Source organism: Bombina bombina, chromosome 2 (genome assembly GCF_027579735.1).
Source record: "Bombina bombina isolate aBomBom1 chromosome 2, aBomBom1.pri, whole genome shotgun sequence".
NCBI classification, from domain to species: Eukaryota; Metazoa; Chordata; class Amphibia; order Anura; family Bombinatoridae; genus Bombina; species Bombina bombina.
This window is the reverse complement of record NC_069500.1, coordinates 224,398,120-224,416,282: the sequence shown is the minus strand read 5'-3', so window position 1 is coordinate 224,416,282 and position 18,163 is coordinate 224,398,120.

The window sequence follows — 18,163 nt, the reverse complement described above, 5'->3', positions numbered from 1 at the left end:
CCTTAGTCAAGGTAGAGAGAATAATGAACAGTTCCAAATACCATACAATATTGGCACAAAACCTTCAGGCTTCTGCTAGAAAGCTGAACATGAAGAGGAACTTCATCTTTCAGCACGACAACGACCCAAAACATACATCCAAATCAACAAAGGAATGGCTTCACCAGAAGAAGATTAAAGTTTTGGGATGGCCCAGCCAGAGCCCAGACCTGAATCCAATTCAAAATCTGTGGGGTGATCTGAAGAGGGCTGTGCACAGGAGATGCCCTCGCATTCTTACAGATTTAGAGTGTTTTTGTAAAGAAGAGTGGGCAAATCTTGCCAAGTCAAGATGTGCCATGCTGAAAAACTCATACCCAAAAAGACTGAATGCTGTAATAAAATCAAAAGGTGCTTCAATAAAGTATTAGTTTAAGGATGTTCACACTTATACAACCATATTATTTTAGTTTTTTATTTTTATTTCCCCCTTTACCTAAAAGATTTCAGTTTGTTTCTCAATTGAGTTGTACAGTTTATAGGTCACATTAAAGGTGGAAAAAGTTCTGAAATTATTTATCTTTGTCTCATTTTTTTACATCACAGAAACATTTTAACAGGGGTGTGTAGACTTTTTATATTCACTGTATATATATATATATATATATATATAAAATAATCCAAATATAAAGGCACTCTCCGGTATTAAAGTAATCAAATTTCTTTTAATGTGACGTTTCAGGGATTTTAACCCCTTCCTCAAACCATCCTGCAAAGGACAATCTAAAAAAGCAAAGCAGTCAGAGTTACGATTAATAGTACCACAGCAGAGCGTATCCCAGATCGAAAAATTTGACTACACCAGAATGGCAAGCATTGGATGCACTTAAGAAAAATCCAAACATAGTAATCAGGGAAGCTGACAAGGGTGGGGCCCTGGTCCTGATGAAATATAAGGATTATCAAAAATAAATTTTGGGACAACTATCTGACACCAATACCTATAGAAGACTGCTGGGTGATCCTACCAAACAGTTCAAGGAACGCATAGATGGATACTTAACTGCTATCACTGATATGGGATATATCAGTACAGCCAACAAAGCCTTCTTGGTAGTGGAACATCCAGTGATACCAATCATCTACACACTACCAAAAATACATAAGAACCCAACCCATCCACCAGGACGTCCGATTAACCAGCCAGAGGTTCTCTATTGCAAACAGTGTCTAGCTTTGTTGATATCTTTTTACAACCCTTGGTTCGGAATGTGCCGTCATCTTTGCTCGATTCCATTGAACTGATCAAGCTACTAAAGGATGAACAGAATATGAAGGAAGAAGACATTCTGGTCACACTAGATATAGCAAGTTTATATACAATAATCCCACATGATGGGGGTTTATCAGCAATACAACAGCATCTAAACCGATATCCATATATTGGTCCTCCAACAGAGGTATTATTACAGTTACTGGAATACTGTCTAACTTTGAATTATTTCAAATTCGAACAAAGTTATTATTTGCAAATGGCAGAGACGGCGATGGGATCAAATGTGGCCCCATCGTACGCCAACCTGTACATGTCTGAATTTGAGAACAAGAGGACTGACTGCTTTAAGGATCCTAAAATCCGATTGTTCATGTGCTACATCGACGACCTGTTCTTGATCTGGTCAGGCACACAAGGAGAATTGGAGGAATGGTTCAACACCCTTAACCAGACGACAGATAATCTCAAATTTAAAATGACATGTTCAAAATCAAGCATAGGCTTCCTTGATTTAAGGATCTTCAAAAAAGAATGACATCTGGAGACCACTCTATTCAGCAAAGAGGCCGACAGGAATTCGCTGCTTAGAGCTGACAGCTGCCACCCCCCTGCCTTAAAACATGCCCTCCCAAAATCCTAATTAAAGAGGGTTATTAGGAATTACTCTATGGACACTCTGAAAATGGAACAACTTCTGGATATGAAAACAAAATTCACAAATAGAGGCTAGCATGATGGGAATTTGTGTTCCACTATGAATGAACTAATGGAACTGACCCAAGATGAAGCATTACAAAAGAACCTTGTTGACATGTCTGAAGAAAAGAGACTAACCTTTGTCACCACATTTACCCCAGATAAATGGCAAGTACCATCTATCCTAAGGAAGAACTGGGAAACAGTGAAAAGCGACAGACAACTCCCACTAAACAATTATGAAGCACCAAGGATTGGTTACAAGAGGGGCAGATCATTATGAGATATCTTGATGAGACCAAACTTCAAAGGAAGCTACAATCCTGGAACATGGCTGGGAACACCAAAGAGTGGATGCTGCAGGTGTAGCGGATTTACAACCTGCAATGGCCTGACACAGGGCAAGTATTTTACACATCCGTGGGCGAATAAAAGATTTAATATCAGATTCTGACTCACCTGTACAACCAGATATGTTTTCTATCTGTTACACTGCAGCTGTGGAAGAAACTATGCTGGGAAAAGCAACGACGACCTGAGGACTTGTATAGCCAACCATAGGTGTGCGATTAGAAGCGCCTTGGAGACGGGTAAGGCTGATCAGCCGGTTGCTAAGCAAGCACTTCCTAATGGCCAAACACTCTGCATCAGAATTAAAATACATGATTATCGATCATGTACGCCCCCTATCCAGGGGTGGAGACAGAGCCAGACTACTGTTACAGAAGGAAAGTAGATGGATATTTACATTACAGACATTGGTACCTAGAGGACTGAATACCAATATGGATTTACAATGTTTCCTGTAGGATAGATACACTTCATAGTTTTGTCTACAATTGAATGGTCTTGTGACAGACATAGGAATGCCTAAATAGCAATATATGTTATGTTTCTTAAAATTTACAGTATTGGTAAATAATTTTGCTAGCTGCTTAATCTATGTGTTGGACTTCAGAGCAGCGTTACTTCAGAATTTGTGTTTGGCAAGCAGCTTCAATTTAAAATGTCTGGGATCCAATGTATAGAAGTCTGTAAAATAGAAAAGAAAATGGGCGTCAAATGGCAAAACACTGTAAATAATTCTAGAGTGAACTAAGCTATAAAATGTAACTTACAGATTATGATGGCATTGCAAATGTTAGTACTATGGTTGCAAGCTATTGTTTACAGTCTCCATCTGACTGAATGCCATCAATGCAGCTCCCCCACTTAAAATTCTGAGCACATTTAAGAAACAGGATACAGTTTATATTCAATTCAAGTATTTAGCTTATTCAAAGACCTCTATTTATCAAGCTGTCAACCGCAAATACGCTGGAATTCTGCAGCGTATTTGTGGCGAGCCTGATTCATCGTAGTTATCAAACCCTACAGACCGGCAAAAGTAGAATATAGTGATGTAACATACGATCCGCCAGACTCAGTCCGACACAGATCGATGCTTACGTCCCTACAGATGTTCCAAACGCAAGTTCGGCACAATCTGACTACTTTTGCTAGTTATCAAAAAACTAGCAGGTACGCTCGCCACTATTCTGGCCCAGCGTACCTGGTTATCAATCCGCCACCCTGGAGGTGGCAGATGCCATAGGAATCAATGGGAGTCTGACAGCAGCGAAAGCTCATGTTCGCTGCTGCCCAATATCCCATTGATTCCTAAGGGAACGTCTACACCTAACAACCTAACATGTACCCTGAGTCTAAACACCCCTAATCTGCCCCGCCTACACCACCGCCACCTACATTATACTTATTAACCCCTAAACGCCGCTCCTGGAGCCCGCCGCAACTAAATTAAGTGTATAACCCCTAAACCGCCTCTCCCGGACCCCGCCGACACCTACATTAAATTTATTAACCCCCTAATCTGTCCCCCTACACCGCCACCACCTAAATTAAATTTATTAACCCCTAATCTGACCCCCCTACACTGCCGCCACCTACATTAAATGTATTAACCCCTAAACTTAAGTCTAACCCTAACCCCCCCAACTTAAATATAATTTAAATAAATCTAAATAAATATTCCTATCATTAAATAAATTATTCCTATTTAAAACTAAATACTTACCTATAAAATAAACCCTTAGCTAGCTACAATATAACTAATAGTTGCATTGTAGCTAGCTTAGGGTTTATTTTTATTTTACAGGCAACTTTGTATTTATTTTAACTAGGTAGAATAGTTATTAAATAGTTATTAACTATTTAATAACTATCTAGTTAAAATAAATACAAAAGTACCTGTAAAATAAAACCTAACCTGTTACAATTACACCTAACACTACACTATAATTAAATTAATTCCCTAAATTAAAATAAATTAATTACAATTAAATAAAATTAACTAAAGTACAAAAAAAACAAACACTAAATTACAGAAAATAATAAAATAATTACAAGAATTTTAAACTAATTACAACCAATCTAATGCCCCTAATAAATTATAAAAGCCCCCCAAAATAATAAAAATCCCTACCCTACACTAAATTACAAATAGCCCTTAAGAGGGCCTTTTGCGGGGCATTGCCCCAAAGTAATCAGCTCTTTTACCTATAAAAAAAAATACAATACCCCCCAACATTACAACCCACCACCCACACACCCAACCCTACTCTAAAACCTACCCAATCCCCCCTTAATAAAACCTATCACTACCCCCTTGAAGATCACCCTACCTTGAGACGTCTTCATCCTATCCGGGCAGAAGAGGACCTCCAGACGGGCAGAAGTCTTCATCCAGGCGGCATCTTCTATCTTCATCCATCTGGATGCCCGGATAGGATGAATACTTCTGGCCGTCTGGAGGACCACTTCTGCCCGGTTGGGTGAAGACCTCTCAAGGTAGGGTGATCTTCAAGGGGGTAGTGTTAGGTTTTATTAAGGGGGGATTGGGTGGGTTTTAGAGTAGGGTTGGGTGTGTGGGTGGTGGGTTGTAATGTTGGGGGGTATTGTATTTTATTTTACAGGTAAAAGAGCTGATTACTTTGGGCAATGCCCTGCAAAAGGCCCTTTTAAGGGCTATTTGTAATTTAGTGTAGGGTAGGGATTTTTATTATTTTGGAGGGCTTTTTTATTTTATTAGGGGGATTAGATTAGGTGTGATTAGTTTAAAATTCTTGTAATTATTTTATTATTTTCTGTAATTTAGTGTTTTTTTTGTTTTTTGTTCTTTAGTTAATTTTATTTAGATGTAATTAATTTATTTTAATTTAATTTAGGGAATTAATTTAATTATAGTATAGTGTTAGGTGTAATTGTAACTTAGGTTAGGTTTTATTTTACAGGTACTTTTGTATTTATTTTAACTAGGTACTTATTAAATAGTTAATAACTATTTATTAACTATTCTACCTAGTTAAAATAAATACAAACTTGCCTGTAAAATAAAAATAAATTCTAAAATAACTACAATGTAACTATTAGTTATATTGTAGCTATCTTAGGGTTTATTTTATAGGTAAGTATTTATTTTTAAATAGGTATAATCTATTTCATGATAGGAATATTTATTTAGATTAATTTAAATTATATTTAAGTTAGGGGGGTGTTAGGGTTAGACTTAGGTTTAGGGGTTAATAAATTTAATGTAGGTTGCGGCGGTGTAGGGGGGCCGATTAGGGGTTAATAAATTTAATGTAGGTGGCGGCGGTGTAGGGGGGCAAATTAGGGGTTAATACATTTAATGTAGGTGGTGGCGGTGTAGGGAGGGCAGATTAGGGGTTAATAAATTTAATGTAGGTGGCGGCGGGGTCCGAGAGCGGTGGTTTAGGGGTTAAACACTTTATTACAGTTGCGGTGGGCCCCCGGGAGTGGCGGTTTAGAGGTTAAACACTTTATTTAGGTGCAGCGGGGCCCGGGAGCGGCGGTTTAGGGGTTAAATACTTTATTAGAGTTGCGGTGGGCTCCGGGAGCGGCGGTTTAAGGGTTAATAACTTTATTTAGGTGCGGCGGGGTCCGGGAGCGGCGGTATAGGGGGTAAAACAGTATAGTATAGTGTGGGTATTTAGTGACAGGGTACCAAGAAAGCTGCAAATAAACCAAAGAGCAGCGAGATCGATGACTGTTAGTTATCAACAGTCCGCTGCTCATCGCTCCGTACTTGGTGCGCAGCTTTTTGACAGCTTTCTTGATAATTTTGGAGAACGTATTCAGGTCGGCGGCAGCGATGTTAGGCGATCTTAGGCGAGCGTATTGGTGCCGTCGAATGCAAGAAAGTCGACGGCTTGATAGCTAGAGGCCCATGTGTTTTTTCGCATTCTGTCCTAATTGGTCAGCATGTTTTTCAAGTGATCACAATCAGCAGAAAAAGTGTTTTCACTAGAAAAGTTCCTGAAAAGGTCTGTTAAGTTTTTGTCATTAGGAAGGAAACCCAAAACTAACATATACAATGGCCCATTCCCACTTTTTAAAAGGAATGGAGCCAAAAAAAAGTTTTGTAATTCAGACAGAACATTCCATTTTAAAAAAGTTTCCAATTTACTTCTATTATCAAATTTGCTTAGTTTTCTTGGCATTCTGCATTGAAGAGATACCTAGGTAAACATCTGGAGCAGTACCGGGCAGTAAATAGTGCGGCCATCTAGTGCTTTTGCAAATTAATAACATTCTTGCAAAACTGCTGCCAGATAGTGCTGCAGAAATGGGCTGGTTCCCAAACATATGATCCTGCTTTTCAACAACAGATATCAAGAGAACAAAGATTATAATTGCGCATTGGAAAGCTGATTTCATGATGGAAAAATGTTGGGTTTCATATCCCTTTAACAAATTATTACCTTTATATTTATGTCAAACTCAGGTCATGTTTAGTTATTATATTTTTATTTAATATTTTAAATAATATCTTATTTATACAATTATAAACTCTTTATTACTTTAATATAAAATATTTCAGTAATATAGTTTAATTAATACATACATATATATATAAAAGTCCACATGATTCATAAATAGTTATATAATTATATGTAATATGTATGTGTTCATGTTTTAAACTTTTCATCAGGCTAAAGACCACTGCTCCATAACCCTCTCCGCCTGCTCTGAGCACGATCAGGTTGATTGACACCTCCCTGCTGGCGGCCAATTGGCCGCGAATCTGCAGGGGGCGGCGTTTCACCAGCAGCTCACAAGAGCTGCTGGTGCAATGCTGAATACGGAGAACGTATTGCTCTCCGCATTCAGTGAGGTCTGGTGGACCTGATCCGCACTGTTGGATCAGGTCCGCCAAGCCTTTGATAAATATCCCCCTTTGTGTCTAGAAGATGAAGCAGAAAACTTGAGGCCATTAACCGCAGCAAAAGCTGAAAGACGCTAATGGACTCAATGTAAACAATCAGTTTTCAGCTCCGATTGACTTCAGTGGGAGCCAGAAACAATCTCAGTGTGCTGTTATTTGGCTAGCACAAAACAAAAATGATTAACACCAGCGATGTAATCTAGACCTATATAAATGCACTGATAAAACTTACTTTATAAATGTTGCACTCACAGATCACAATCTCTTGGACATATTAAAGTGAGATGCCAAACAGAATGAACCTTAATGCTATTACTGCAATTATTATTTATTTGCACCAACAAATTCTGAAAAAATGAGTACATGAGTAGAGGTACACAATGACACTGATTGATGCTTAAAAAACACAGATGAATAAAAAAATAAAACAAATTGCTACAGAAGGAATGTTTGCTATGACAAACAATTTAAATAAATGTAAATATACATACACATAATAGTACATTATAGCATCTCCAGTCATAAATTGTTAAGTCTCACATCTTTCTTTGTTCTCCATGTATTCCTCTATCCTTTCTGGGTTGAACCATGTGAACTATAGAAGCATGTGATGATCCCAGCCAATCTCTCACTTCACCCAGCACATCTTCAGAAGATGCTCACAATGGTGAATGAGTTGCCACCTATGCCTGAGGAAACAGCTTATAGCTGAGAAATGTGTTGCATGAAATAAAAGTATTTTCTTTTACTCCTGAGTGTGCACTCACTACAATAGACGAAGGGTCCACTCTCCTTGGAGTTTCCGATTGCTGATGGCCATGCCGGGACTTTCAGCTTACTGGTTGCTGTGAAGACCAATCTGAATGATTGCATTGTGTTTCCTTGGTGCCTTTCTTGTTCTTTTTGGATCTTGTTGATTTCCGACTAGATTTATGAGGTTGAGCATATATAGTGCTCTAGAAATGAGCTGGCTCCTAAGCACACATCCCCGCTTTTCAACAAAAGAGAACAAAGAAACATTGATAATAAAAGTAAATTAGAAAATTGCATGCTTTATCTGAATCATGAAACATTTTTGGTTTCATATAACTTTAAGGTTACAGTAAAGTTCTTTTGAATTAACCCCTTTGTACAGTGTGAAAGGGAAATACTTATTTACATGTGTAAGAATAACCTATTGCAATTCAAATCCATTCTTAGAACTACTAAACATTATAAATGCCATTTGTATGTAGGCATTATAATCATACTGGACATTTTTGCTCAATTACTATATTGACATTTTTAATATAGATATATTTTAATATTTACTTTTATTGATTTGAAAGCACTATTTAATAGACCCTCCCACAAGGACATTTCACTAGATAAATAGCAAAAGTAGTGTCACATGTGAAATAGCCCATAATAGCATACTTCTTACCCATCAATGGGTGAACAAAAGTAGGGCCATTTATCATAGCGTTACAGTGAACACAGCCAAGGCAAGGAATACAACCATTATTTTTACAGGTTAAGTAACTCTGTTTAGTTCCTTTATTGCTGCCTAAGTCAGTGAAGGCAGCAATAAAGGAACTAAACAGAGTTACTTAATCTATGATAAAGGGCACTACCTTTGTTCACCCATTGACGGGTAAAAAATATGCTATCAGGAGCTATTTCACATGTGACACTACGTTTGCTATTTATCTATTTATCTAGGGAAATGTCCTTGTGGGAGGATCTATGTTGGTGAGACCACCCATAGAGTGCACGGCAGAATTGGCCAACACAAAGGTAATGTCAGGTGTAAGAATCTTGAGGCCCCTGTTTCTTCGCATTTTTTAGAATTTGGGCACAACATCAGCCAACTCAGATTTCAGATTATAGAGATTGTGAGATACCCTAGATGGGGGGGGGTGATAGAGAGCTTCTCGTAAAGAGATGTGAAGCTTTTTGGATCCACAAACTGCATTCCATGCAACCTGTGGCATTAAATAGGGAATTAGATCTTAGGGTATTCTTGTAAAATTTAAAAAAAAAAATTCTCTATTGAAATGTTCCCATAAAATATTTTTTTGATATTCTTGTTGCACATCCAGACTCTGTGTAGAGTTAACATTATGTTATTTTAGTATTTTGATAAATGAGGTAAATAATACCTGTTTTTATTTGTATAATATTATATGATGTATATATATGTATATATCCACTGATTGTATATCAGAGATATCCACTGAAAGGTTTTGATTGGTGGGCCAATTAGTGTTTGCCTACATAAGGATGTATATTGCATTATGTTAACTATGCATGATTAAGGGTGTGAGACCCGAAAAGTTGTTATTTTTTTAACCCTGGTTCCTTTGGAATAAAGGCCATTAACTTTAAGTTCTGCTGTGTGTGAACTTTTTAGTATTGTAAGCCTTGTCAGCGTGCACTCACAGGAGGTGCTGTGTTACTATTTAATGTTTTGGCATGAACTACACCTGAAAACAAAAAGACGAAAAAGACTAGATTTTAACAGTACAGAAACTATAAAATGTGAAGCGGCTCCATTGTAATATTGTAGCTGCCAAGGATGTTAAAATTAGATTGAGCCTTTGTGAACTTGTTTATAAAAGTAAATTAATCTTAGTCAATGGGCTTTCAAATGAGATTAGACCTTTGTGAGTGCAAAGTTAAAACACGGTTGTGTTTTTTACAGTGCTTGCACCTACATTATTGAATTTCTAATTGTGAATGGGAGTTGAATAACGCAGGTGCACTTTAAAATGCACTGTTGTGAACATGTTTGCCCATCATGCCTAGATACAAATGGAATTCAGATTGTTCCTTTTTTAACTCACGATTCCACAATCCTGTTTTGAATGCCAAATGTCTGCTCAGGCAAGATGATCTAAGAAGTCTTGTCAGTGTGTCAAGGTCCATCAAATAATTTCAGAAACACAAATTTTATCTTGAGATGTTTATCTTATTATGCAGAGTTCTATATTTCAATACAAGGTTTAAAAATATTTCCAAATATTTTGTGTGATTTCTCTGCATGGTAGGATCATCAGGGCCTTAGAAACAAACATTAACAGAAAGAAATTGCTACACTACATTCAAACTGTTGGACTCCTGATCTCACTCTTCATGCATATACCCTTAGCTGTACAATGTATATATATATATATATATATATATATATATATATATATATATATATGTAACCAAATAGAGCAGTAAGTCCAGCACTTTCTTAGGTAACCCTTCACTGGGTATAGCTTATTATAGGTTTACCTTTGCAGTGCACGTTTGCCTGGGAGGCCTGCCATACTCCCATATATAATTCCAAAAGTAGACAATGGCAACAGCACTTTTCTTTAAAACACTTATTCTTGGTTGTGACAGGATGGTTGGTCGGTCGGTGATCACCGATTGGGGAGAGGACTTCCGGTGAGAGGCGGAGTGTGCAGAGTGTTTGCATCTTGGCGCCTCTACGGTAACACACAACGTGGGCGCAGTGATCCTTGGCCAAGACATCTTCTAGGCCCGGATTAAGGCTCTATATTGGCGTCCTGAAGTCCCTAATTCGATGGCTCCTATGGTGGAGCAGCACCATCCCTGAAGCTGGCTACATGACGGTCCGCAATTGTAGCGGCTTATCAAACAAGTGGACAAAGCCGTGCCGAGGCCTGCAGAGCAAGACACTGTTACGGGTGAGCCTGTCAGTGTTGATCCGACAAGAGAAGCGGCTGGGGAGTAGCTTCTGTTTGCTATACTGTTGAGAGGTGAGAACAGATATTGCCGGGCTTGGAGGAGCAGATGCTGTGACAGTGCCGGGCTTTGCTATCTCAGGAAGGTACTTTCTATCTATGCAATAGCTGGAAATCGTTTTAGTAATTTTCCCTGTGCAAAGGAAACATTGGTGTTTGGCTACTGTTGCTAGTATTATCTACAGGCACACTGACTTAGCTTTCTTTTCTCTATACAACGCTGTGTGCAGGATATAATTCAAGGCAACTGCTTGGTCTAATTATGCTGCGCTAAATCTATGGGCAAATTGTTACTTATTTAAATGTGCAGCTCTTTATTCATATATATATATATGGACTGTGTTATCTATCTGGCCACCGCCTCTATTATAATCTCCCATAACCTTTTTGGTAGGAGATGCTTACTCCCATAACCCCATGGGTAGGAGTTATTTCTAATTAATCTTCATTACGGTAGTGCAAACAACAGAAAATACTTGGTTTTGCTTCCCAGCCAAATCGAAACTTAACTGTGTCATCTGGACGTTTATTGTCTCTATCTCATAATCCTGCTGATAAATTGAAATCTATCTGTGGCAGTTGGATGTTTGTGGTAATCCCCTATAACCTGCCTGGCAGGAGATGTTTACTTCTATAACTCCACAGATAAGAGTTACTTTTAATTAACCTTCACTACGTCAGTGCAAATATTGGAGGAAAAAGAAATAATATTCAGATCCTGTGCCTCAGCCAAAGTGAAACCTAATTGTGCATTTGGAACTGTATTGTCTTTCTCCCATAACCCTTGTGGTAGGAGGTGATATTTGACTCTTTAACACTGTTTACTCCCATAATCCCTCGGGTAGGAGTCAAAGTTAATTGTTCTTCACTACTGCAGTGTTTATCCTGGAAAAGGACAGAGAAAGAGAAGGAAAAACTAAAAATTATAGTTGTTTTTTTTTCATAGCCAAGTTGAAATCTATCTGAGGCATTTTGTACATTGGTATTCTTTCTATCATAACCCTTGTGGCAGGAGGTGATATTTGATTTTTTAATATTGCCCAGTGTGATAAGGGCTAAATATCTATAAACAGCCTAGTATAGCTGTTAAATATAAAGGTCTATATTTCGTATAACATCCATTAGGTTATTACGTATAATGTGTATTGATCTATAAAATTTGTACTATGTTGGCTTCTTAGGTTTAACAATACCTGAAACATAGAGATAAATTGTGTCATACTAAGTAACAGGAGGTTATAAGATCATTTAACTTGCTGCAAATTATATATAAGTCTTGCTAGGTTCTGGGTCCAGTGAAATATCATATATATAGGATTAACTAGATATACTGTCTCATTTTATGGACTGTACCCTATAATTACATTTGCTAACATAAGGTCCAGATAGCTATGTACGCTATTTAAGTGATTGTTGTATCAGGGCTACCATACCTTTTTTTTTCTTTTTATATTGACCAAATTTTCCAATTCTCTTAAAAACATAAATTCACCCAGGATTTTGTCACGTACACACTTTAATGTCTTGCTTCTTCTCCTTTTCTGCCACTAATCTGACAGTCTAATTCTTACACACTTTTTCACACATTTTCACACACTCACCTAATCAAATGCTGCTAGATAAAATCAATTAGTATAACTTTTTTCTTTTTTTTTTTTTTCTTTCTTTTTTGTGTGTCACTTTATTGCACGTTTCACACTTCTCACTTTTGAGTTGGATTCTATGGACAGGTTCGTACTTAATAAAACAGTATCTCCCAACATGCCACCTAAACAGAGGGAAAAAAAGGCAGTTCTAGTAAAAATGTTGATACCAGCCTAGATACATCCCAAGATAAAAGTATCTGTAATTCTTTCACTAACAACATTTCAGGTTTTGCATCAGAAGTTGCTAAAATCCTAACACCCCAATTTGAATCCATAAAAGTTGAAATTAGGAAAGAGATAGCAAATTTGACCACAGAAGTTAGGCAGTTCTCCATAAGAATGGATGAACTAGAAAATAGAGTGTCAGACCTTGAAGATCGTTATTTCCAACAAGAAACAGTTTCAATGGCACAGGGTAAGATAATTGCAGCATTACAATTAAAGGTTGAAGATCTTGAAGATCGTTCGAGACGCAATAACCTGAAATTAATAGGGCTACCTGAAACACCAGAGTATGTAGATCTAATGACATTTGTTACTGTCACCTTACCACAGGCCCTACTTATACCACCTCCAGTCTCCCCATTTTTAGTGGAACGTGCTCATAAAGTTGGATATGTGAGAGAGAACATGGTAAATTCCAAACCCAGAACGGTGATCTTTAAATTTGTTAACTTCCAGGATAAACTCCTGTTTCTTAAATATTATAGGAAGCTTAACCCGTTTCTAATTGGTCCCAACAAGGTTTTAATGTTTCAAGATTTTTCAGCAGAAACAATGACCAAAAGAAAAGAAATGTCTCCCTTCTATCCTAGACTGCTGAAAGCTAATTTTAATGTGAAATTGATCTATCCTGCTAAATTGATAGTTTTGAAAAATGGGGCCTCATATACTTTAAATAACATACAAGAAGCAGAAGTGTTTTGTAGAGAACATAACATTGAATGAGAGGATATTATCCTTCTGTGTATCATATTATCAGTATTGTACAAGTAGTATTCGAGAGATGGATTACGTTTCGAAATGTGATATGGAATGCATGTTTGTGGGGTTTTTTTGGTTTTTTTTTTTTTCTCCCTCTATCTCCTCCTTTGATATATACAGTTCATGATGGTTACACCGGCCATTAATTTAGTCTCCTGGAATGTGGGGGGGAATAACTTCACCGATAAAAAGAAAAGCAATAATCAAGTACTTAAATACATTTAAGCCAGACATTGTGTTTCTGCAGGAAACTCACCTGAAAGCTATTGAGATTCCAAAACTAAAAACAAAGTGGGTTGGGGAGGTTATATCCACCAAATATGAGGCAAGAAAGAGAGGAGTTGCCGTCTTGTTGAATAAAAGTTTGGATTATTGTATTGATAAAACAACATTAGATCCAGAAGGGCAATTTTTAATTTTAGAAATAACCATTAAGTTCAATATATTCTATGTAATGTATATGGACCCAATATCGTGGATCAGGAATTCTGGAGGAAACTTACGCTAAAATTACATGGTTATATAGGAAATATATATAGGAAAAAATCTAATAGTAGCTGGTGACTTTAACTTAATTGTAGACTCTACATTGGATAGATCTAGTAAAACAATAATAGGTATGAGAGATAGGAAAGTACGGATCTTATAAAAGTTTATTTTTCAATTGGGTTTAGTGGACATCTGGAGAATTCACAATCCAGATGTTCGATCATATACTTGCATGTCTAAATCCCACCGGTCATTATCCAGAATAGATTATTTCCTTATATCTGAATCTTTACTTAATTTATCCTGGGAAACAGGAATAGATGATATAGTTATATCTGATCACGCCGCCATATCCTTAAAATGTAACTCTAACCTGGCGAGTATTCGGAACAACCATATTCATTTTCCCAAGCACCTAATGTTAATTTTCAAAAATGGTTAAACAAAACATTTACAGAATTTTGTAATAATAATGTAGACTATTGCGACAAAATAGAAATATATTGGGAGTCGGCAAAAGCTGTCCTGCGCGGAGAAATTAAATCACACATGTGTCATTTAAAGAAAAAAAGTAACCTTATCAAAATTCAATTAGCCAATCAGGTTAAAAATGCCTTTAGAGGCTATATTGCGAATCCAAACAACTTTCGTTGGAGTCTATATATTAAAGCTAAAGTTGCACGAGACACACAATTAAAACAGGATACTATTCAAGAAGATTTTAGAATTAAAGCTATTTATGGAGGACATATGGGTAGATCCGCAAAATTTCTATCCAGAATTACTAAAGCTATCTCTAAAAACGCAATACCGGCAATTTGACAGGGTGCAGATAGATATACTAATCAAAGCGATATTGAGAAAATATTTTTTGACTATTTTACTAATCTATATAAATGCGAAAAGCCGAATCTTATCAATAAGGAGGATTTCTGGAACAAGGTCCAGACTCCTCGATTTTCTCAAGTGATAATGGACAAAATGAATGCCCCTATTACAGATATTGAGATTGTGTCGGCCATTAAAAACGCCAAATTAAATAAAGCTGCAGGTCCAGACGCTTTACCAGCAGAATTTTATAAAATTCTGCAGTATCAGATTGTACCCGTGTTGAATAAGTTATTTAATTATTATTATGCGGATTGCACCACATGTTCTCCATACTTTGCTGCTGCTAATATTTCATTAGTATTGAAGAAGGACAAGGATCCCGAGTTGCGCGGCTCGTATAGGCCTATCTCCGTACTAAATACTGATTATAAGCTTTTGACAGCCATATTAGCGAACCGTCTTAAGCCGTATATTGGTGAGGTAATACATGAAAATCAATCAGGTTTTATGCCTGGACGAAACCCAGTGAAAAACACTAGGAAAGTTGTCCTACTTCTGGATATACTTTGGAATAAATACAGGTTTTCAAGTCATTTTTCTGCTATAGATAAGGCTATTCTTACATTGATGCGGAGAAGGCCTTCGACCGGGTTGCTTGGGATCATTTGTTCTCTTCATTAGGAAAATTTGGGATATTAGGTAACTTTAATAAGTTTATCCGGTTAATTTACAATTCACCTGCATCTGCAATTATTATCAACAATATGGTCTCTAACCGATATTACAGGAGATTTTTTCTAAATTTGGCTCGTTCTCCGGTTATAGGGTTAATATGCTGAAATCAGAACTTCTTTGGATAGATAATAAGCCCAGAAATAGAATTATTCATCCATTTACTGTAGTTTCCCAAATTACTTATTTAGGTCTTAAATTGATGACTAATCCAGATGAGTGGTATAATTTAAACTTTATACCCATATTAGAGAAGATTAAAAAGAAACTGGAGGATTGGGCCTTTTTGCCCATCTCCCTATCAGCTCGGGTAGTTTTGATCAAGACGCTTCTGTTTCCTAAATTTTTGTATATTATACAAAATATTCCATTATTAATATATAAGGCTGATATTATGAGGTACAACAAAGCTTGTTCAAAATTCCTATGGCCAAAATCTAAACCTCGTATTGCCATCCAGCGTCTTATGAATTTAAAATCAGCTGCTGGTCTAGTACTCCCCAACATACAAGCTTATAATATAGTGATACTGGCAAGATTTGCCATAGATTGGATTACTAAAAAAGAACAAATAACCTCATATAATTGGGAATCCGGTCTGATTTCCCCATTTAACCCTGTAGTCCTTATACATTGCCCTCTAACTGCGCTCCCTTTAGGTATATTATTGCAGCATGGCAGAAATTATGTAATGTGCTAGATCTCCCGGCGCACGTCTCTCAATTTTTACCCATTACAGGTAACCCAAATTTTATCCCCAGAATTTCTAACAAGGTCTTTCAGAATTGGGCAAGAAAAGATTTAAAGCTTGTGGGTCAATTAGTAGATAGAGAGGGGTCTCCTATTGTTTATGCTAATATAGCTTTAGAGTTTGACCTACCAGCATGTGAATTCTTTGCATATTTGCAAGTGAGACATTTTATTAATGAATTGATTCAAAAATATGGTTCGAACTGGTCTTTAGGGGAACTTAATAATAGAATTAATAGTTATCAGGTAGGGTTATATAAAATCTCCCCCTTGTACAACTTATATATACAAAAGGCTTCAGATATGCAGATTAAGGATATGGCGACGAAATGGTTTAACAAATTTCCTGATATTCAAGAACAGACTATAATAGATAGTTTTAAAATTACAGAACAGACCTGGGTATCAAATTACTGGCGCGAGTCGCAAATCAAGATCAGTTTACGGAGCTACCTTACCCCAGAAATTATATCTAGGTGGTATAAAACTTCAGTTTATTGTTCTAGATGTAACTTGCCTTGTGCAGATCTATTTCATTATATGTGGGAATGTCCCAAAATTATTCAATTTTGGCTTAAAGTTTCGTTTTGGATGAACATGAAGCTTCATCTTGAGCATACAATTAAACCTGTTGAGGTTTTTTTTCTGACAAAGCATCAGGGGGTCCAGAAGAATTTTAAACTTATCAATACAATAATACTAATAGGCCGCACTCTAATTCTTAAAACTTGGAAAGACACAGGAGCTCCCACTTTTTCCCATCTTAAAAATAGTTTACTCACACAATGTATGATAGAGCAAATTATGCTAAAGTTGCCCTCTGATGAACATGTCGCAATTTTCTTTAAGAAATGGGAAGCATTTATACGTTCATTACAAACATCGGCCCAGAAAATATTAGTCAAACCACTACTGAAGTCGGCATATGTACAAACTAATATATTGGCAGGTCACCTCCCAAGTAGTTGTTTGGAGGAGAATGATGCACAGCAAGGTGGGAGAAAGAGGTTATTTTTTTCCTTTTTTTTTTTTTTTTGTTTCTCTGTTCTATTATTACGAAGTATAACTATGAAGATAACACATTGAATGGAAACATATACACATATAATTTGAAGTATATGAAATATAAATTCGTATGTTGGAATATTCTCATGAGGAATCAGCTGGTTCTTCTACTATATGTTTGTATATGAAATTTGTATCTTGGAATATTTTCACGAGAAATTAGCTGGTTCTTCTTTTTTATGTTTGTTTTATTAACAAAGAGTGTAAAAGTATGATTAGGCTGTTTGAAAGGTAAAGTGGAAAGGTGTATGGAAATTAAATTGGAAAAGGCAAAACTCCAGCAGGGGGTATAAAATATAGTTCTTTTTGAGATATTATTAATGTATTTCCATGCAGGACAATTGTATTTATGTATATTGTATGACTTGATGCCCTGCATGAAGCAAAAACAAAGATTTTGTCCTTTTGTTTTTTGTTGTAATATTTAACTCTGCTGGTTACAAATAAAGAAATATTTAAAAAAAAAAAAAAACACTTATTCTTTATTTAAGCAACATTAGGATAAAACATAATGTAAAAACATATATGCCAAACTACACAATTATACATTTAAGTGTTGAGAAATAAATGTTAAAAAATAAAGTTGAAAAGTTTAGTTAGAACCTTACCGGTTGGGGATACCAACATGAGCTAAGCTCAGGTAAAATCTTGCAATTAATTAAGCCACACCCTATACACAGGTGTATATAAGGGAGATGTTTGTTCTTAATCTGTAGCATGAGGAAGGGTCCAA